Below are 21,683 nucleotides of genomic sequence, written 5' to 3' on the forward strand. Positions count from 1 at the left end.
CCTGATCATATTACGCAACATTAAAGGCTCTCAAAAGAATTTTATGCTTCTTGTTATTGCCCATGCTATAAAACTACAATTATATTAATTACAAAGATACATTGTATTATGATATTAGTTATTAGTTACTATATTTTACATTATAAGACACATACAGTTTTAGCAGGACAGAGTTTATCACAACCTCCCATGGTGTGTGAATTATCATGAATTTTCTTCAGTTTGCCTTAGGCAAAATATTAAGTTTTCTAACTCACTAAATTATTCGGCCTCATGCACATAGCAAAGCCCTGAGCATAGAGCCGGTACAGAGGCACACGGCGTCCCTATGGTTTAGGATTATAGATCCTGAGATTCTCCATGTGACAACATAAACTATCCCTGTGATGAATTGAATGTTACCCTCAAATTGATGCTTTTGGAGGAGAATTCTGTTAAAAATGCTCCTTATTAGGTTCCCTAAGTTAGTTATTATGATGGCTGTTCTTTTAGGCCTAAGGAGCTCTCTGGTTTCGACTACTTAAAACTAAGGGGTACTTTGCACGCTGCGACATCGCAAGCCGATGCTGCGATGTCGAGCGCGATAGTCCCCGCCCCCGTCGCAGCAGCGATATCTTGTGATTGCTGGCGTAGCGAACATTATCGCTATGCCAGCTTCACATGCACTCACCTGTCCTGCGACGTTGCTCTGGCCAGCGATCCGCCTCCTTCCTAAGGGGGCGGGTCGTGCGGCGTCACAGCGACGTCACATGGCAGACGGCCAAAAGCAGCGGAGGGGCAGAGATGAGCAGGATGTAAACATCCCGCCCACCTCCTTCCTTCTGCATTGCAGCCGGGACGCAGGTAGGAGATGTTCCTCGCTCCTGCGGCTTCATACACAGTGATGTGTGTTGCCGCAGGAACGAGGAACTACATCGTACCTGTCGCTGCACCGGCATTATGGAAATGTCAGACCCTACACTGATAATACGATAATGGCGCTTTTGAGCTCATTAATCGTATCATAAAGGATTTGCACACTATGATATCGACTGCGATGCCAGATGTGCGTCACTTTCGATTTGACCCCACCGACATCGCACCTGCGATGTCGTAGTGTGCAAAGCCTCCCTAAGAGTGAACCCATAGATATTCGGGTTCAGCAAACCAGTACAGACTAAACAAGTAATCGGGTTCGGCAGCCAAACTTGACCCTGGACATTGAACGCCATACAAGTCAGTTGGGCAAGAAGTTCTGGCCTGTAAAATGACCGCAGTAAGAGCTAGGGTGACACAATTGGAAGTTAAGTGGTAATAAGAGCAGAATAGTTATACATACCGTGTTTCCCGGAGGATCATGCTGCAGTCAGACTCTCTTACGGGCCCGCTTACTAAAGTTCATAAATATTCACTGTTAACTCCACCCTACCTCTGTACAAGTGTCTGTGATTGGTTGCAGACTGCTTTACACCCCCCCCATCCTGTGTCCTCGTGTGTGATTGGTTGAAGTCAGTTTGCTGTATGGTAGTGTAAAAAGAATTAAATAAATAATTTAAAAAATGGCGTAGGCTCATGCCATATTTTGATAGCCAGCACAGGTAAAACAGCTATAGGCTGCAGCCCCCCACCTGTGAGCTTTACCGTGGCTGAATATCTAAATAGATGGAATCCTATGGCATTTTTTTAAATTTAAAAAAATAATTTAACAAAAATGGCATAGGGTCCCCCCATTTTTTATAACCAGCCACAGTAAAGCAGACAGGTGGAGACTGATAATTTTAGGCTGGGGGGGCAATATCCATGGCTCCTCCCTTCCTGATAATATCAGCCTGCAATGGCCCAAAATTGGCACATCACATTAGATGTACCAATCTTGGTGCATTACTTGATTCATCCCGATTGCTCTGGTGCGGTGGCAATCGACATAAGATAAGGGGTAAGGGGTTAATGACAGATGTGATTTGTCAGAAAATGACAGCTGCCATCAAGCCCTGGATTAGTAATAGGGAGGGGTCTATAACAATACTCAATAACAATATGTAAGCAGCATCTTATATATTATTTTTATTTACTGAAATTCATAGATGAGAGTTACTCTTGCCCTTCAGTAGGTTTAGTAAGAGAAACTTGGATAACAATGCTCAATGTAATTCATTACAAAATGAGCACTTGTCATTGTATTGCTTTACACTGCATGTGAATCCTTTGCATTATACCCTGTGGGCTCTGTACATCCAAGTTCTTGGTGCCTGCTTGCTTACACTCTTCCATCATTCTTTTGATCTGGCACAAGTCACTTTTTGCGATGACCAAAAAACTGTGTTAAATAGAAACAGAAAGAAAAGTTTGTTTTTTAAAGAGCCATGCACCTTGGAATATGCAATTACTCCTTGAATATATAATTGAATGCAGTCAGCATATTATTATTAATAATCATTGTTGCATTATAATTTACATATTGCTGACATTATTTGACGACATTCTCCTGTGTGTCCATTCTTTGATGCATGTTCCTTTAGTTTCAACCCTATTTTAGGGGTTAAGATTGCACGTCTGTCCCACTCACCGTGGCCTTTGTATATTTATTATTGATTGAATGCGCTATGTATTTTAAATAAACTTTCAATAAGTAAAATACATTTTTAGGCCCTGTGCGCACTAAAAAATGGAATTTTCTTAAGAAAATTCCGCAGCCTCTGAAAGATTACCACACTTGCGGTAAAAAAACGCAGCAAACAGCACCAGAACACTGCATGCGGATTTACCATGGTTTGCCTCGGTTTTTCCGCAGGTTGTTCCCTGGAGTTTTTTACAATTATCTATGGCAAAAACCGCAGGTACCTGCGAAAAAGAAGTGACATGCACTTTAGTTCCGCAGCAGAAATTTCTCAGAAGAACCCGCAGGGACAAAAAGACGCAGTGTGCGCACAGCATTTTGTAATCTCCATAGGTTTTGCTGGAGAAGGACTGCAGCATTCCTTAGCGAAATCCGCGGCAATTCCGCGGTAAAATCCGCAGCATGCGCACAGGGCCATAGTTTTGTTAACCTGTTGCACTCTCATGTGTCCATGATTTTATACAGGACAAGAATCAGGAATGAAATGGTTGGATTACAATCGTTAGATCGTAACATAGAACCTCTTGCACTTTGATCACACAGAATTATTACCCCGTTTAGGATTTACATTTCCGCTCCTCCTATTTGTCTGTCAGACTTGGACAAACAATCTCCATTTACATGAACAAACATTTTATCATTCACCTAAACGATTTCATGTACAACTATATAGCTTTTTAGACTTCATTGTTCAGTCGCTCAACAAATTGACATTACACAATTATGAACAATGGGTCATTAGAGTTAGAATCTGTTGGATTGTTGGCTATTGTAAATGGCTTTGTTCACATTTCCATTAAAAAAAGTCCATTAATCTTATTCATTTAAGGAACAGACAAATGGAGCAAGTGATCCATTGTACCATTTATGCAAAGTGAAGTGGACGAGTTCCATTGATTATTATGGGGTTCCTCTGGGTTCTATTTTTTTTAGATCTGTACATTCAGAAATTTTAGTTACGTTCAAAGGAACAGACAACAATTGAGTTTCTTAATAATTAATGGGACCCCCTTCCTGCTTCCATTTGCAAAAATGGTGGAATGGATCACTTACTTGTCTATTTTTCCGGAAAAAAGGTGGACAAATAGAACATCCAAATAAATTTGTGAACAAAGCTAGTTGATAGTACAGTGTCAGTCTTTGCTGACGACACCAAACTATGTAGGATATTAAAACGGACCTTGATAGTACAATATTACAAAATGATTTGGATAAGATGTCAGAATGGGCAGATACTTGGCAAATGAGATTTAATGTTGATAAATGTAAAGTAATGCACCTAAGGCCACTTTAAATGCAACGACATCGCTAACGAGATGTTGTTGGGGCCACGGAATTCGTGACACACATCCGGCCTCGTTAGCGACGTCGTTGCATGTGAATCGCACGAACGACCGTTAACGATCAAAATCACTTACCTTATCATTGATCGTTGACGCGTCGTTCCATTCCCAATTATCGTTGCTCTTGCAGGACGCAGGTTGTTCGTCATTCCTGCGGCAGCACACATCGCTATGTGTAACTCCGCAGGAACAAGGAACAACCTCGTACCTGCGGCCGCCCGCTATGAGGAAGGAAGGGGTTGGGCGGGATGTTCGTCCCGCTCATCTCCGCCCCTCCGCTTCTATTGGACGGCCGCTTAGTGACGTCGCTGTGATGCTGAACGAACCGCCCCCTTAGAAAGGAGGTGGTTCGCCGGCCACAGCGACATCGCTAGGCAGGTAAGTATGTGTGACGGGTGTTAGCGATGTTGTGCGCCACGGGCAGCGATTTGCTCGTGACGCACAACCGAAGGGGGCAGGTACGCTCACCAGCGATATCGATATCGCAGCGTGTAAAGTGCCCTTTAGGATGTAGTAATCCTATAGCTGCATATACATTAAATGGAAGTAAACTCGGGACTACAGAACAGGAGAAGGACTTGAGTCTTCTCATTACAAATAAGCTGAGCAGCAGCACTCCATGTCAGGCAGCAACTGTAAAAGCAAACAAGAATTTAGGGTGTATAAAAAGAGAGATTAGATCCCGTGATCCCAATGTATTGTTACCCCTCTATGGCCCGTTTCACACGTCAGTGAAAAACAGTGAAGTTTTTCACTGGCGTGTAAAACACGCACATGTCCCTGCGTGTGCCGTGATTCACGGCACACGTGGGTTGTCTAGGTGCAATCCGGGCTCCGTTCTCCGTGGCCCGGTGTTGCACTTAGAAAACAACTCACCTGTGCGCGCTCCCGCTCTCCATGGTGCTGATCGCTCCCGCGGTGCAGCATCCGGCCGGCGCTGACCCCCGCAGCAGCTGCTTCCGGGTCGGCTGTGTCGCGCATAATGAATATGCGCGACAATAATGAGCCGGCTCTGAAGCAGCAAGGCAAGGCTGCACAGGCTGCGGAGGACATCGCTGGACGCCGGGTGAGTAAAAATGATTTTTATTTTAAAAGCACGTTTTTTTCTGGCATGTGTTTCACGGACCACACCACTGCGTGGTCCGTGGGACATCAGTGATGCCAGAAAAAAATTGACATGTCTCCGTGTGGCAATCACGCACACGCGGGTACGCCGCAAGGAGACACGTGCAGTGAAAAATCACTGACGTGTGAGCAGACCCAATCATTATAATGGGTCTGCGTATGTCAGTGATTCTGGTACGTTTAAAAAAAAGCACAAATGTCCCAGAATCACTGACGTGTGAAAGGGGCCTATAAAACACTTGTTAATAGTGATGAGCGAGTACTAAAAAGCTCGGGTGCTCGAAGCTCGGGCCGAGCCTCCCAAGATACTCGTGTACTCGGCCCGAGCAACGAGCCCAATGTTATCCTATGGGAGACCCGAGTATTTTTGTGAAATGACCCCCCGGCAGCATGGAGAAACCCTAAAAATGTCACAAAAGTCTCAGAAGAGTGTTCAAATGACATGGCAACAGCATGGGGAAGACCCCTTGAAGCATTTATCACTGAAAAGTCACAGCTGTGAACAATTTTGTCCGCGTTTTACGCCATTTTTACGGACTCACCAGAAAACCTTCCAAAATGACCCCAAAATGATTTTTCATGGCGGAAATGTTAAGGGCACATACCCAATAGTGAGATAGAGCTGGTGTATGTTACTTTTTGAGATTAATACATGAAAGATTTTACGTGAAAACATTGTGTGGCACTCCGATGTCCCTGAGAAGAGACGTACATGAAGGCCTCTTGAGTCTAATGTGCACATTTTGAGGAAGTGAGTCTTTGTAGTATTTTCCTTTGCCAGGGCAGTCCAAAATTGTGAGGTTCACCAATGCCCCTGCATACAGACGTGCATGAGGGCCTGTAAACCTGAAGTGCCCATTGTAAGGAAGTGGGTCTATTGTAGTATAGCCCTTAGGCAGGGCAGCCAAAAATTGGGAGGCTCCACATTGTCCCTGGATAGAGACGTGCATGATGGCCTGTAAACCTGAAGTGCCCATTGTAAGGAAGTGGGTCTATTGTAGTATAGCCCTTAGGCAGGGCAGCCAAAAATTGGGAGGCTCCACATTGTCCCTGGATAGAGACGTGCATGATGGCCTGTAAACCTGAAGTGCCCATTGTAAGGAAGTGGGTCTATTTCAGTATAGCCCTTTGCCAGGGCAGCCAAAAATTGGGAGGCTCCACATTGTCCCTGGATAGAGACGTGCATGATGGCCTGTAAACCTGAAGTGCCCATTGTAAGGAAGTGGGTCTATTTCAGTATAGCCCTTTGCCAGGGCAGCCAAAAATTGGGAGGCTCCACATTGTCCCTGGATAGAGACGTGCATGATGGCCTGTAAACCTGAAGTGCCCATTGTAAGGAAGTGGGTCTATTTCAGTATAGCCCTTTGCCAGGGCAGCCAAAAATTGGGAGGCTCCACATTGTCCCTGGATAGAGACGTGCATGATGGCCTGTAAACCTGAAGTGCCCATTGTAAGGAAGTGGGTCTATTTCAGTATAGCCCTTTGCCAGGGCAGCCAAAAATTGGGAGGCTCCACATTGTCCCTGGATAGAGACGTGCATGATGGCCTGTAAACCTGAAGTGCCCATTGTAAGGAAGTGGGTCTATTTCAGTATAGCCCTTTGCCAGGGCAGCCAAAAATTGGGAGGCTCCACATTGTCCCTGGATAGAGACGTGCATGATGGCCTGTAAACCTGAAGTGCCCATTGTAAGGAAGTGGGTCTATTTCAGTATAGCCCTTTGCCAGGGCAGCCAAAAATTGGGAGGCTCCACATTGTCCCTGGATAGAGACGTGCATGATGGCCTGTAAACCTGAAGTGCCCATTGTAAGGAAGTGGGTCTATTTCAGTATAGCCCTTTGCCAGGGCAGCCAAAAATTGGGAGGCTCCACATTGTCCCTGGATAGAGACGTGCATGATGGCCTGTAAACCTGAAGTGCCCATTGTAAGGAAGTGGGTCTATTTCAGTATAGCCCTTTGCCAGGGCAGCCAAAAATTGGGAGGCTCCACATTGTCCCTGGATAGAGACGTGCATGATGGCCTGTAAACCTGAAGTGCCCATTGTAAGGAAGTGGGTCTATTTCAGTATAGCCCTTTGCCAGGGCAGCCAAAAATTGGGAGGCTCCACATTGTCCCTGGATAGAGACGTGCATGATGGCCTGTAAACCTGAAGTGCCCATTGTAAGGAAGTGGGTCTATTTCAGTATAGCCCTTTGCCAGGGCAGCCAAAAATTGGGAGGCTCCACATTGTCCCTGGATAGAGACGTGCATGATGGCCTGTAAACCTGAAGTGCCCATTGTAAGGAAGTGGGTCTATTTCAGTATAGCCCTTTGCCAGGGCAGCCAAAAATTGGGAGGCTCCACATTGTCCCTGGATAGAGACGTGCATGATGGCCTGTAAACCTGAAGTGCCCATTGTAAGGAAGTGGGTCTATTTCAGTATAGCCCTTTGCCAGGGCAGCCAAAAATTGGGAGGCTCCACATTGTCCCTGGATAGAGACGTGCATGATGGCCTGTAAACCTGAAGTGCCCATTGTAAGGAAGTGGGTCTATTTCAGTATAGCCCTTTGCCAGGGCAGCCAAAAATTGGGAGGCTCCACATTGTCCCTGGATAGAGACGTGCATGATGGCCTGTAAACCTGAAGTGCCCATTGTAAGGAAGTGGGTCTATTTCAGTATAGCCCTTTGCCAGGGCAGCCAAAAATTGGGAGGCTCCACATTGTCCCTGGATAGAGACGTGCATGATGGCCTGTAAACCTGAAGTGCCCATTGTAAGGAAGTGGGTCTATTTCAGTATAGCCCTTTGCCAGGGCAGCCAAAAATTGGGAGGCTCCACATTGTCCCTGGATAGAGACGTGCATGATGGCCTGTAAACCTGAAGTGCCCATTGTAAGGAAGTGGGTCTATTTCAGTATAGCCCTTTGCCAGGGCAGCCAAAAATTGGGAGGCTCCACATTGTCCCTGGATAGAGACGTGCATGATGGCCTGTAAACCTGAAGTGCCCATTGTAAGGAAGTGGGTCTATTTCAGTATAGCCCTTTGCCAGGGCAGCCAAAAATTGGGAGGCTCCACATTGTCCCTGGATAGAGACGTGCATGATGGCCTGTAAACCTGAAGTGCCCATTGTAAGGAAGTGGGTCTATTTCAGTATAGCCCTTTGCCAGGGCAGCCAAAAATTGGGAGGCTCCACATTGTCCCTGGATAGAGACGTGCATGATGGCCTGTAAACCTGAAGTGCCCATTGTAAGGAAGTGGGTCTATTTCAGTATAGCCCTTTGCCAGGGCAGCCAAAAATTGGGAGGCTCCACATTGTCCCTGGATAGAGACGTGCATGATGGCCTGTAAACCTGAAGTGCCCATTGTAAGGAAGTGGGTCTATTTCAGTATAGCCCTTTGCCAGGGCAGCCAAAAATTGGGAGGCTCCACATTGTCCCTGGATAGAGACGTGCATGATGGCCTGTAAACCTGAAGTGCCCATTGTAAGGAAGTGGGTCTATTTCAGTATAGCCCTTTGCCAGGGCAGCCAAAAATTGGGAGGCTCCACATTGTCCCTGGATAGAGACGTGCATGATGGCCTGTAAACCTGAAGTGCCCATTGTAAGGAAGTGGGTCTATTTCAGTATAGCCCTTTGCCAGGGCAGCCAAAAATTGGGAGGCTCCACATTGTCCCTGGATAGAGACGTGCATGATGGCCTCAAAACATTAAGTGTACATTTTAAGGAAGTGGGTGTATTATAGTATAGCCCTTAGGCAGGGCAGCCAAAAATTGGGAGGCTCCACGTTGTCCCTGGGTAGAGACGTGCATGAGGGCCTCAAAACATTAAGTGTCCATTTTAAGGAAGTGGGTGTATTATAGTATAGCCCTTAGGCAGGGCAGCCAAAAATTGGGAGGCTCCACGTTGTCCCTGGGTAGAGACGTGCATGAGGGCCTCAAAACATTGTTCCCATTGCAAAGGAGCGGGTCTCCTGTCGTTGTAATGTCCATTCTGCAAAGAATGGGCGAAAAAATTTACCACTGGGGGTATACCTGAAACAAAGGCCTAAGTATTGCAATTTGTAACGGTCATCATCATGGTGGCGCATGAGGAGAAGGAGGAGCAGTCCAGCGATTATCCAAAGTCCAGCAGTGTGTACCCATGGGTGAGTGGAGGTACATGGCAAACTTTAAATTCCGCTCTCATTTGCTGGTGGTGTGGTGAAGTCTGGCCCAATCCAACCCTTGTTCATCTTGATCAGAGTCAGCCTGTCAGCATTTTCAGTTGACAGGCGGGTGCGTTTATCTGTAATGATTCCACCTGCGGCACTAAAAACACGCTCTGACAAAACGCTAGCAGCAGGGCAGGCCAGGACTTCCAAGGCGTAGAGAGCCAATTCATGCCACGTGTCCAGCTTGGATACCCAATAATTGTAAGGCACAGAGGAATGTCGGAATACAGTTGTTCGATCTGCAAGGTACTCCTTCAGCATCTGGGCAAACTTAGGATTTCTTGTGGCACTACCCCGCACCTCAGGGGCTGTGGTACGTGAGGGGCTGAGAAAACTGTCCCACATCTTAAAGACTGTTCCCCTACCTCTGGCGGATTGGACTTGTGCCTCTCTCGGCTGTACGCCTCGGTTGTCCACTGATTCCTGACCTATGCCGCTAGTGTTTTGTGAGGGGAATGCTTTGCCTACTTCCGTGAGTATGGCCTTCCGAAACTGCTGCATTTTGGTTGACCTCTCCTCCACGGGAATAAGAGACAAAAAGTTCTCCTTGTAGCGTGGGTCTAACAGTGTTACCAACCAGTAATGATTGTCGGCCAAGATGTTCTTAACGCGAGGGTCATGAGACAGGCAGCTTACCATAAAGTCAGCCATGTGCGCCAGACTCTTAACAGCCAGGACTTCAGTAGCCTGACCAACAAGATGACTGAACATGCTGTCCTCCTCCTCCTCCTCCTCCTCCTCCTCCTCCTCATCTACCCTGTCCTCTGGCCAGCCACGCTGAACCGAGGATATGACTGGTGTGCATGTCATATCCTCAATTTGGCCGGAGAGTTGCTCCATGTCTTCATCCTCCTCCTCGTCATAGTCCTCCACTGCACGTTGTGATGAGACGAGGCTGTGCTGTGTGTTATCACCCACACCCACTACTGTTTCTTGCTCAAACTCATCGCGCTCCGCCTGCAATGCATCATGTTTGTTTTTCAGCAGAGACCGTTTTAGAAGGCAGAGTAGCGGTATGGTGACGCTAATAATGGCGTCATCACCACTCACCATCTTGGTGGAGTCCTCAAAGTTTTGGAGGATGGTACATAGGTCTGACATCCATCTCCACTCCTCAGGTGTTATGTGTGGAGTTTGACCCATTTCCCGACGGCTTAGGTGATGCAGGTACTCAACAACTGCCCTCTTCTGCTCACATATCCTGACCAACATGTGCAGAGTTGAATTCCAACGCGTGGGGACATCACACACCAGTCTGTGAGCCGGAAGATGCAAACGGCGCTGAAAGCCGGCAAGGCCGGCTGAAGCAGTAGGTGACTTTCGAAAATGTGCAGACAGGCGGCGAACTTTTACCAGCAGATCAGACAGCTCTGGGTATGACTTTATAAACCGCTGAACCACGAGGTTGAGCACATGGGCCACGCATGGAACATGTGTCAGCTGGCCTCGCCTCAAAGCCACCACCAGGTTCCGGCCATTGTCACACACGACCTTTCCTGGCTTTAGGTTCAGAGGTGTGAGCCAGTGATCTGCCTGCTGTTTCAGAGCTGTCCACAGCTCTTCTGCATTGTGGGGTTTGTCACCTATGCAGATTAGCTTCAGCACAGCCTGTTGCCGCTTCGCCGAGGCAGTGCTGCAGTGCTTCCAGCTTGTGACTGGTGTGGAGGGCACAGTGGATGAGGATGCGCAGGAGGAGGAGGAGGCTGAAGAGCATGACATTCCGGAGCTGTAGAGTGTGGGTGAAACACTGACTGAGGTAGGGCCTGCAAACCTTGGTGTGGGAAGGACGTGTTCCGTCCCTCGCTCAGACTGGGTCCCAGCTTCCACAATATTAACCCAGTGTGCCGTCAACGAGATGTAGCGGCCTTGCCCACAAGCACTTGTCCACGTGTCTGTGGTTAGGTGGACCTTGGGTGAAACAGCGTTGTTCAGGGCACGTGTGATGTTTTGTGACACGTGGTTATGCAACGCGGGGACGGCACACCGGGAGAAATAGTGGCGGCTGGGGACCGAGTAACGTGGGACAGCTGCCGCCATCAGGTCACGGAATGCTTCTGTCTCCACCAGCCTAAAAGGCAACATTTCCAGCGCAAGCAGTCGCGAAATGTTAGCATTTAGAACTGTGGCATGTGGGGTGTTGGCAGTGTATTTGCGCCTGCGTTCAAAGGTTTGCTGAATGGATAACTGAACGCTGCGCTGGGACAAGGACGTGCTTGATGATGGTGTTCTTTCTGCGTAGGCAACTGCAGGTGCAGGAGTGGAGGAGGCTTGTTCGCAGGCAGCATGGACAGAGGATTGGCTCGCATGCACAACCAGCGAAGACGTAGCAGTGACATCAGCAAGCACTGCTCCTCGACTCTGTTGTACTTCCCACAAAGTCGGGTGCTTGGCTGACATGTGCCTGATCATGCTGGTGGTGGTCAGGCTGCTAGTTTTGGTACCCCTGCTGATGCTGGCACGGCAGGTGTTGCAAATGGCCTTTTTTGAATCATCTGGATCCAACTTAAAAAACTGCCAGACTCGGGAAGACCTAACATTTGTACAGGCACCTTGTGTCGTCGTGTTGTTCCGGGGAACGGTTGCCTGACTTCTGCCTGGGGCCACCACCCTGCTTCTTGCTGCCTGTTGTGATGCTACGCCTCCCTCCCCCTGTGCACTGCTGTCCTCGCTCTGCATATCCTCCTGCCAGGTTGGGTCAGTTACTGGATCATCCACCACGTCGTCTTCCTCTTCCGCACCCTGCTCCTCCTCCTGACTTGCTGACAATTGTGTCTCATCATCGTCCACCACTTGTTGAGACACGTTGCCAACTTCGTGAGAACGTGGATGCTCAAATATTTGGCCATCTGTACAGACGATCTCCTCATGACCCACTTCAATATGAGCTGGCGAGAGGCCAGAATGTGTGAATGGAAACGTGAACAGCTCTTCCGAGTGTCCAAGTGTGGGATCATTAATGTCCGAGGAGGACGTGTACTCAGCCTGGTGGTAGGAAGGAGGATCAGGTTCAGAAATGTGCGGTGCAGTATCACGGCTACTGACACTTGACCGTGTGGAAGACAGAGTGTTTGTGGTGGTGCCAATCTGACTGGAAGCATTATCCGCTATCCAACCAACAACCTGTTGACACTGGTCTTGGTTCAAGAGCGGTGTACTGCTGCGGTCCCCAGGAATTTGGGACAGGACGTGCGAGCGACTAGATGTGGCCCTTTGTTGTGGCGAAATTAGAGCTTGCCCACGACCTCGGCCTCTGCCTGCACCACCATCACGTCCACTTCCTTGTTCCTTGCCAATGCCCTTGCGCATTTTGCAATGCTGTGCACTGCTGACGTGTATATTCACTACTTGTGCGTTATATCAAAGTGTGTGGAAATTGCACACAAGTGCACCTGTACGCTGCCACCAACAGGCACACACGTGCGGTTTTAAAAACCAAGCACGGACGCAATAATAACCTAACAGGTTTTTTTGGGGAGCGACAATTACAGACAAGTCAGACACTATCTGGACTGTTTTACACTGTGTACACCAGCCCCAGATATGATGAAGGCTGGTATACGGTCACCACTACCCTGCCTGCCTGCCTGCCTGTATACTGGTACAATAGTCCTGACAAGGACTCTTTTGGTCACTAGCCTGTATTCAGACCTGGCTATACCCTGCCTGTATATAGCAACAATAGTCCTGAGAAGGACTCTGCTACTGTACTCCGACCTGGCTATACCCTGCCTGCCTGTATACAACTAGAATAGTCCTGAGAAGGACTTTTGGTCACACTGTTTGCAGCCCTGCAACTGAAAAAGCTATAAAGGGCCGCAAAGCTTTCCCTGAATCAGCGACACTCTCCCTACACTGACTGTCTGAATAGCTGTGAGCAGAGCACAGCGCGCCGGCCGATATAAAGGCTCGGTCACGCTGTGCAGGCCGGCCAATCACTGCAATTCCACAACTAACAGGGCTGTGGCATTGCAGTGGTCTGCCAGCCAATCCCTGCATGAGGGCTGGCTCTCAAAAGAGCGCCAACATGCAGAAATGAAGACCACGAGTACAGCACGAGTATCGCGAGATTACTCGGTCCCCGCCGAGCAGCCCGAGTACAGCGATACTCGTGCGAGTACCGAGTAGTGACAAGCATGCTCGCTCATCACTACTTGTTAAGGCCACATCTAGAATATGGGATCCAGTTTTGGGCTCCACATTTTAAAAAGGATATTCAGGAATTAGAGTCAGTTCAAAAGCAGGTAACTAGATTATTGCAAGGAATGGAGACCTCCCATATGATGACAGGTTGGTAAAGTTAAATATGTTTAGCTTAGAAAAAAGATGTCTCAGAGGAGATCTCACAGATCTCATTTATATGTATAAATATATGTGTGGTCAATACAAAGGACTGGCACATGACTTATTTCTTCCGAAGACGATATTAAGGACCAGGGGGCACTCACTGCGAGTGGAAGAAAAGCGATTCCGACAGCTAAATAGGAAAGGGTCCTTTACAGTTAGAGCAGTCAGACTGTGGAATACCCTACCACAAGAGGTAGTAATGGCAGATACTATAACAGCTTTAAAAAAGGGCTGGATGATTTCCTCAGTACACACAGCATTGTTGATTATAAATGATTTAGAGACAAAATTTATAATCAGAAGAGGAAGGTTGAACTAGATGGACCTAAGGCTTTTTTCAACCTATGTAACTATGTAAGCTTTACAGTACAAAAAAGAGAGTATATTTGCAAAATCAGTTCTGTTACATTTTTTAGTCTAATGACTTGAGTGCTAAACAGGTGATTAACTCTGCACCACCCACCTGTATTATCCTCTTTTTTTCCCCTCTAAACCTTACTTTAGAAAAATGTCTATAATCATTTTCCTGGGCAAAGAGAAATTTAACTTCTGCCTCTCACCAGCCATCAGCATTGCAATATAATGCACTGAAATATTTCACACAGTAGTAATTATTTAGCTATTTGCACAGTATGACTTAAAGCTAGATAGAATGCAAAATTGTATAAGTAATTATACATTATTAAGACGTGTAAAGATGGGTGAAGAATGGTGTCGCTTGTCATGTAGTATTTACTGCTTAATGTCAATGTTAATTACGGTGTAGGATACATATCGTCACTATATAAATGGAGAAGACAAGCGTAATAAAAAAAAAAAACTCCACAATTTTCACTGCAGGTTTATAATAGCCATTGTGGGCACTTTGAGGCTATCCAAACCTATCATAAGATCATTTTTTCGCGTTAAGTAGTGATCACATTGTGATAAGAAACCGCAGAAATGACGGTTTTATGGGCAATCATTGTTTTATAAGGGAAAAAGAAATGAGCATGAGAATCATAAACAAAAAGGCAACGACATTTCGTAAAACGTTCAGTGTTCCAGGAGGAGAATCAGCGAATCAGTTCATGAAAGAAGGGTTAATTGTAATAATTGGGTAAAAACAATAGCTTTTGATTTTTTTCTATAGACCTGTATTTTAATGAGGTTTCATTGGCATCTAGGAAAAGATATATATCCCCTCATTCCAGCAGGCGATGAAAGCATAACAAAGTGCCATTAACACTTAATACAATGCCAACCTTAGTTCATTTTATCTGGGAACCGTGCCATATGCAATCAGTACTGTAAAATGGTACACCCTAGTGCCAGGCTAGGGACTTACCCACTTGTGTTACTTCATTATGTATCTCACAATAAATGAATGAGTGATCAGATAAGTCTATGACACCCCGGTGCCCATGAGGATAGAGGCACGCCATGCCACCATTCTCCATGCTTCACCCTCGGACAACTTTCCTTCACAATGTCACCTTTCAGAAATGTGCAGAACAGGAACTGCTGATTACAGTTCCTTCAGAAACCCGAAGATGTGATTGAGAAGAGAAGAATATAATCTACTATTTGAAAATAAGAAGTCATTAAAATGTTGGCTGCCTGCGAGAAGGAGAGGCCAATGTTCTACAAAGCAGTTTTTTTTTCTTCTGACTTTTACATTTTATTTTCATTTCATCCTATAAATATATTTCTTTTTTTTTTTTTATGCAGATGTGAGATATAGCCATGATAACAAAATATTAAGGACAAGTCATTAAATTCTACCTTATCTGATTAAAGCACTGAAGAAAAAAATCATTCTCTCAGTCAAATTTATTTGAAAGGGAAATTTGCTTAGTCCTAGTGTAGGATATTTTATATTGCTTTGTCTCATTTATCTCATTTATTACTTCTACTAGTCCTGCCATAACTTGTGCTGTGCAATGTTTGTAACAAGAGCGTTGAATTATTCGCTAGTTGACTTGTTCATCGTAAAGTGAGATGTCTTCGAACGTCATTGGTGCACAGGACTTCCATGGATTTTGTTTAGAGGATACATATAAGGCCGGGGCCACACGCGGACTAATGCGATCGTCGCATGACACTCGGCTCATGCTGGCAGCACAGCGGGAGCCAAGTGTCATGCGAGTCTCACTGTGACTGAGGTCCAATCATGCGATCGGACTTCAGCTCCACCCGGCACTGAGGAGGGGCGGGCCGGCACTAAGGAGTGGCGGGAGGGATTTACTTCCCTCTCTCCTCCGTAGCCGGCTATTGCCATTCTTTCCCTGCACTCACGGTACACCGTTGTACCGCGAGTGCAGTGCCATCTTTCTCTCATCTCATAGACTTGAATGGGTGCAAGAGAAAGAGTCTCGCATTACAGTCGCAGCATGCTGCGATTGTTTTCTCAGTCCAATCAGGCTGAGAAAATAATTGCTCATGGGTGCTGGCACATAGGCTAATATTGGTCCGATTGGAATGCGATGTTTTATCGCATTCCACTCGGTCCGATTCTTGAATACACAGTATGTGACTCAGTAAACATCAGTAGATATGTAGTATACATGGGAGCTTACGTGACGTCTGAAACGTTGAAATAATATTACTGTCTGTCCACATGTGATAATCTCTTTTTGTAAGTAGGGTCACTTTATAAGCTCATCACAAGGGGTTGCTGGAACCGCAGATTTATATCTACAATCTGGGAAATACTTAAATCTAATCTCTGTTATGACAACCTGATGTTACACCAGTAAAGTGGACTCCAAATGTTCTAAAATACCTAAAATTACAAACAGAGCAGGAGCTCAACCTTAGAGATCAGCGAACTTGAGATTCGGTTTTCGAAACCGAACACCAACTTATAAAATCAAGGCTCGGGTTCAAGGTTCAGATGCTTTACATGCAAACTTCACTTGCGCGAGCAATGCTTGTGCTCCGTTACACTTGGTGCTCAGCCCTGTGTGAGACGCTTGCAGTGTTTGAATAGCTCACACTTGGGGTAACATTAGCATGATTATATGTAGTGGGCAAACCCAAAATTTTTTTTAAAAAGCCCACCCACTTTTCCCTGAAGTGATCTTCCTATGTCTGGTTGTAAGTGGGCGGAGACTCAAACTGCCAATCAGTTACTTGGTTCGGGTCAAGCTCGAACCAGTGGAGGCTTGGCTCATTTGCTGCCGGCAAACCGAACCTTCACAGAACTGCTCATCTCTACTCATACTTCCCAGGTCCAGTTCTGCCATTGCAGGAGTCTACATATTTTTCTTGCAGTTATAACATTACATCGACAGCATACATCACTGTAGCAAATCCCTGTAGGTGTCTTAGCTGAGATACTTAGCTCAGTTATTGGCCACAGTACTGATGTGGGTTCTCGATGTAATGTAATTGCTGCAGCCAAAACACCGACACCCAACCAATGGTGGGAAGAAGGTGCTAGACTCAGCGAGGTGGAGTACCTAATCTGTTATTTTATGCATTTCAGAGTATATGAGGTCTTCTTTCTTGAAAATGGAAAACCTTTTTAATGAATTGGTGCAAACGATGCTTATTTTTTGCCTCTATTGAATTTTTCTTTTTGGCGCCTTTTTAGAGTTGTATAATCCTTCAATAAGCTTTAATACGTTGCAGTTAGGCTTCAACTGCACAAAAGAAGATAAGACAAATTAGAGAAAGATACTGAAGTACAATTGTGCTATAATTTTCAACATTTTAGGCTAAAAAATCTGGATAGCCAAAAATCCATACATACTAACGAATAAAAAAAAAAAAAACAAGACTGAACTAAGAAAAATAACTTAAAAAAGGCACAAATTAAATAACGCAGAGCAAATAAATATACTATTAAAACAATTTTTACTTTGGGGAAAAAAGGAGTGAAAGCAACAATAGACACCAATGAGTTACCATGATTGCATGAAAAATGTATAAACATCATTATGGCTACAATGGAGATTACAATTTTGGGTCACTGTTAGAGATGAGCAGATCCATGGAAGTTCGGTTCAGCAGGTTCAGCCGGACTTTAGATAAAGTTTGGTGTGGGACCCGGACTTGACCTAAACCTTAATGGAAGTCACTAATTGGGCATTTCGGGTCTCCACCCACATACAGCCAACCATAAACAGAGCATTTCCAGGTTCGGGAAGGTGAGGTTTTTTATATTTTTTTTGGTGCACACTACATTTGATCTCAGTGTTACCCCCAGTGTGAGCTGTTCAAACACTGCAAAAGGTTCCCACTTGGCTGAGCACCGACCATACCCCAAGCAGAGTGATGAGTGCATGAGTGGTTTGCATACGTAAAGCACCTGAACTCCGAACCCGAACTCAGTTTTTTATGGGAAGTCTGTGTTTGGTACAAAAGCTGAACACCAAACCTCGGCTTTGCTCATTTCTAGTCACTGTTGATCTTTGAACAGTTTAGGTTTCTACAGGTTTCCACACCAGCAGGTCATCAATTAGTGGTAACACCTGTTGCCTCCTAGTACTGATGGAGTCCTGGTTCTGAATCAGCATGAAGTTTCTATATTCTGCTTGTGTTTGTGTGGATTTCGTCTTATTTGGGAAGAAATAGGGTGATATTGAATTTAAGACACCTCTCTAACCGAGCACTCTTTCAACAATTTGGAATTCAGATGGGGCACCATAGTTGCGACAGGAAGTGATGTCCATGACGACACTCCTTGTACAACACTACAAAATATGTTGGTAATGTATAAATGAGTAAATAAACTATTTATAAAAAAAGAAAACTATTGGGGCATTGTTCCCCATTGATAAGATAATTTGATGCTATGCTAAGCCTGGTGAACCTATATCTATGATTTTTAGATTCTTAGGCATATGTTAAATTGAAAAATTCCTTATCATTTTAATGCATGTAACTCACATGGGTAACTTATCTTTTTCCAAGTCTCTGGTTGTTATGACAACCCCTGTTGGACTGCAAGAAAAATTATATTTTTTCCTATAAAAGAACTGTACTTCAGATTATAATACAATTTTCACAGAATCAATTGTATATATGTTTATGAATGCATTGTCTTTTTTTTACATTATTTATACCATTTTAACCAATTGAAAACAGATGTGACCTTTGACCTTACCCTCTTTTATCTATTTGATGCTGCCTCTGTATATAGAGTGAGCAGTGCCCTGATAAAGGTGTAGCAGGTCAGGTACAAAGTTGACAGGGAACTATTACTGCGCTGCTGAAGGTAAGACATAAATCCAGGAAAATTGAACGATGGTGGTTTTAGTCAACGTGTTTCGAAGTGTCATCCCACTTCTTCATCAGGAAATCCACCAATATAACAGGTTACAACAGTAGTGCAGTCTATAAATCGTCGCTTAGGATGTTCATTGTCTGATATAAAAATAATGCTGTAAGTCCTTGCCTTTCTCGAACATATCGCTCAACCATTACTGGGTTCTAGTCCACTTCAATGTTTTCAGACTTTGTTAAAAAAAAATTCCTTCCGTTTTTTTCTTTTTCTGCTTTTTTTATTTTTTTCAGCTTTTTTCTATTGTGTCTTTCTTTTTACCAAATAAATTAAATAGAAAAGTTTATTTTTATTTTTGTATCACAGAATGAACATCCTAAGCGCCTCCTTGGACTCTGACTCCCTGCTATGTCTTTGCTTTGGCGCTCTTTATTGAAAAACTTGCTGCTATTTATAGACTATACTACTGTTGTGTGTTATATCGGTGGATTTCCTGATGAAGAAGTGGGGTCACACTTTGAAATGCATGGAATAAAATCACCTTCATTTAATCTTTCCTGGATTTATGTCATAGCTTCAGCTACACAATAACAGTTCCCCATTTACTTTGTTCCTGATCTGCTTCAGCTTTTTAAGCCCATGGACTCTGCAGCAGCTTATTACATGCAGCCAAAACACCGAGACCCTACCAATCAGCAGCTGATTACATGCAGCCAAAACACCGAGACCCAACCAATCAGCAGCTGATTGCATGCAGCCAAAACACCGAGACCCAACCAATCAGCAGCTGATTACATGCAGCCAAAACACTGAGACCCAACCAATCAGCACCTGATTACATGCAGCCAAAACACCGAGACCCAACCACTGAGCAGCTGATTACATGCAGCCAAAACACCGAGACCCAACCAATCAGCAGCTGATTACATGCAGCCAAAACACTGAGACCCAACCAATCAGCAGCTGATTACATGCAGCCAAAACACCGAGACCCAACCACTGAGCAGCTGATTACATGCAGCCAAAACACCGAGACCCAACCAATTAGCAGCTGATTACATGCAGCCAAAACACTGAGACCCAACCAATCAGCACCTGATTACATGCAGCCAAAACACCGAGACCCAACCAATTAGCAGCTGATTACATGCAGCCAAAACACCGAGACCCAACCAATCAGCAGCTGATTACATGCAGCCAAAACACAGAGACCCAAGCAATCAGCAGCTGATTACATGCAGCCAAAACACAGAGACCCAACCAATCAGCAGCTGATTACGTACACACACAACCCAATAAGGTGAGCACAATCCCTTATTACTCTTATATGTCTGTTGGGTAAGAACCTATTGCGCTTTTTCCTTTCAGCTTTTGTAGTGATAAAGGTGTCACTTTACTTTCAATATTCACGGCTGTTTTATAAATATATTAAATTTAGAGTACTGCAAATGATTATTCCACATAGAACAAGAAGCTCCGGGAGAGTCCCTTGTCTACATCCTAAACTGAAATCAAGTCCCATGCGTTTCAATCCATCCTAGGATTTGTTTTTTCAAAGTTTCTTCTTCAGAAGAAGCATTAAACAGGATCTTAAAAAGATTATCCAGACACCCTGATTATCTTCACAATCCTGACATGTCACTGTAAGGTTCATCCACAAATACCACACATAGGTATACGGAGGGACATCCTGTTCATAACGCTCCAATCATCTTTGGAGTAACCCAATGGGAAGTGTGGAACGATCGCTACAGCAGGGAATGCACAGCTCCAGCTTACCACATATCTCATGGTTAAGATATAACTAGCAAGACACAACACAACACAACCACTATTGAAACATAGATGGTTCAATCAATATTGGCCATAGCTCAAAATGAGCAAATCGATTTTTTTAGGGTTTTCGTAAAGATTGAAAATTCTGGAAAATCCAAGATATCCAGGATTATTATTATTATTATTATTATTTATTATTGTAGCGCAATTTATTCCATGGCACTTTACAAGTGAAAGAGGGTATACGTACAACAATCATTAACAGTACAAAACAGACTGGTATAGGAGGAGAGAGGACCCTGCCCGCGAGGGCTCACAGTCTACAGGGAATGGGTGATGGTACAATAGGTGAGGACAGAGCTGGTTGCACAGTGGTCTACTGGACTGAGGGCTATTGTAGGTTGTAGGCTTGTTGGAAGAGGTGGGTCTTGAGGTTCCTCTTGAAGCTTTCCACGGTAGGGGAGAGTCTGATGTGCTGAGGTAGAGCGTTCCAGAGTATGGGGGATGCATGGGAGAAATCTTGTACGCGATTGTGGGAAGAGGAGATAAGAGAGGAGCAGAGAAGGAGATCTTGTGAGGATCTGAGGTTGCGTGCAGATAGGTACCGGGAGACTAGGTCACAGATGTAGGCAGGAGACAGGTTGTGCATGGCTTTGAAAGTCATGGTTAGTGTTTTCAAGTGGATTCAATTCACATAAATCCTGCAAAAAAGCTGCCAGCTAGCTTACATTTTTCTGGAATATTTTGAGTGCTGGCAATTTTAGGTAACACACTCCATTTGACTGTTTGAGGCCTAGCTGGCACTGGAAGATCCAAAACCTCCAAGTGGAAGACCAGGTAGGGAGACGCAGGTGGCAGGCCAGGCGAGGGGGCATATTACCAGTGTATATTAACTTATAATATTATTTTAGTTCTTCCCTGACTTTATTATTCTTTGTTATATTGGGAGATCTAAGAGCATAATAATCTTATTTTTGGGAATCGGGCCCTTGTGATTCAGACCACAATTATTTAGACTAAATATGTACTGCCAGCCAATTCAAGTGATTCTGCTCAACACAAATTTTTGGTGGTTTGTTAATTTCTAGCCATAGCCAAAAGATTTTT

General features: G+C 44.9%; 1 protein-coding gene across 3 annotated transcripts in view; it reads left to right on the forward strand.

Moving 5' to 3' along the window:
- Positions 1-21,683, forward strand: part of DPP6 (dipeptidyl peptidase like 6) — a 1,510,443-nt gene that overhangs the window by 657,028 nt on the left and 831,732 nt on the right. The window lies entirely within an intron of this gene.

Source organism: Anomaloglossus baeobatrachus, chromosome 6 (assembly GCF_048569485.1).
Source record: "Anomaloglossus baeobatrachus isolate aAnoBae1 chromosome 6, aAnoBae1.hap1, whole genome shotgun sequence".
Lineage (NCBI taxonomy): Eukaryota > Metazoa > Chordata > Amphibia > Anura > Aromobatidae > Anomaloglossus > Anomaloglossus baeobatrachus.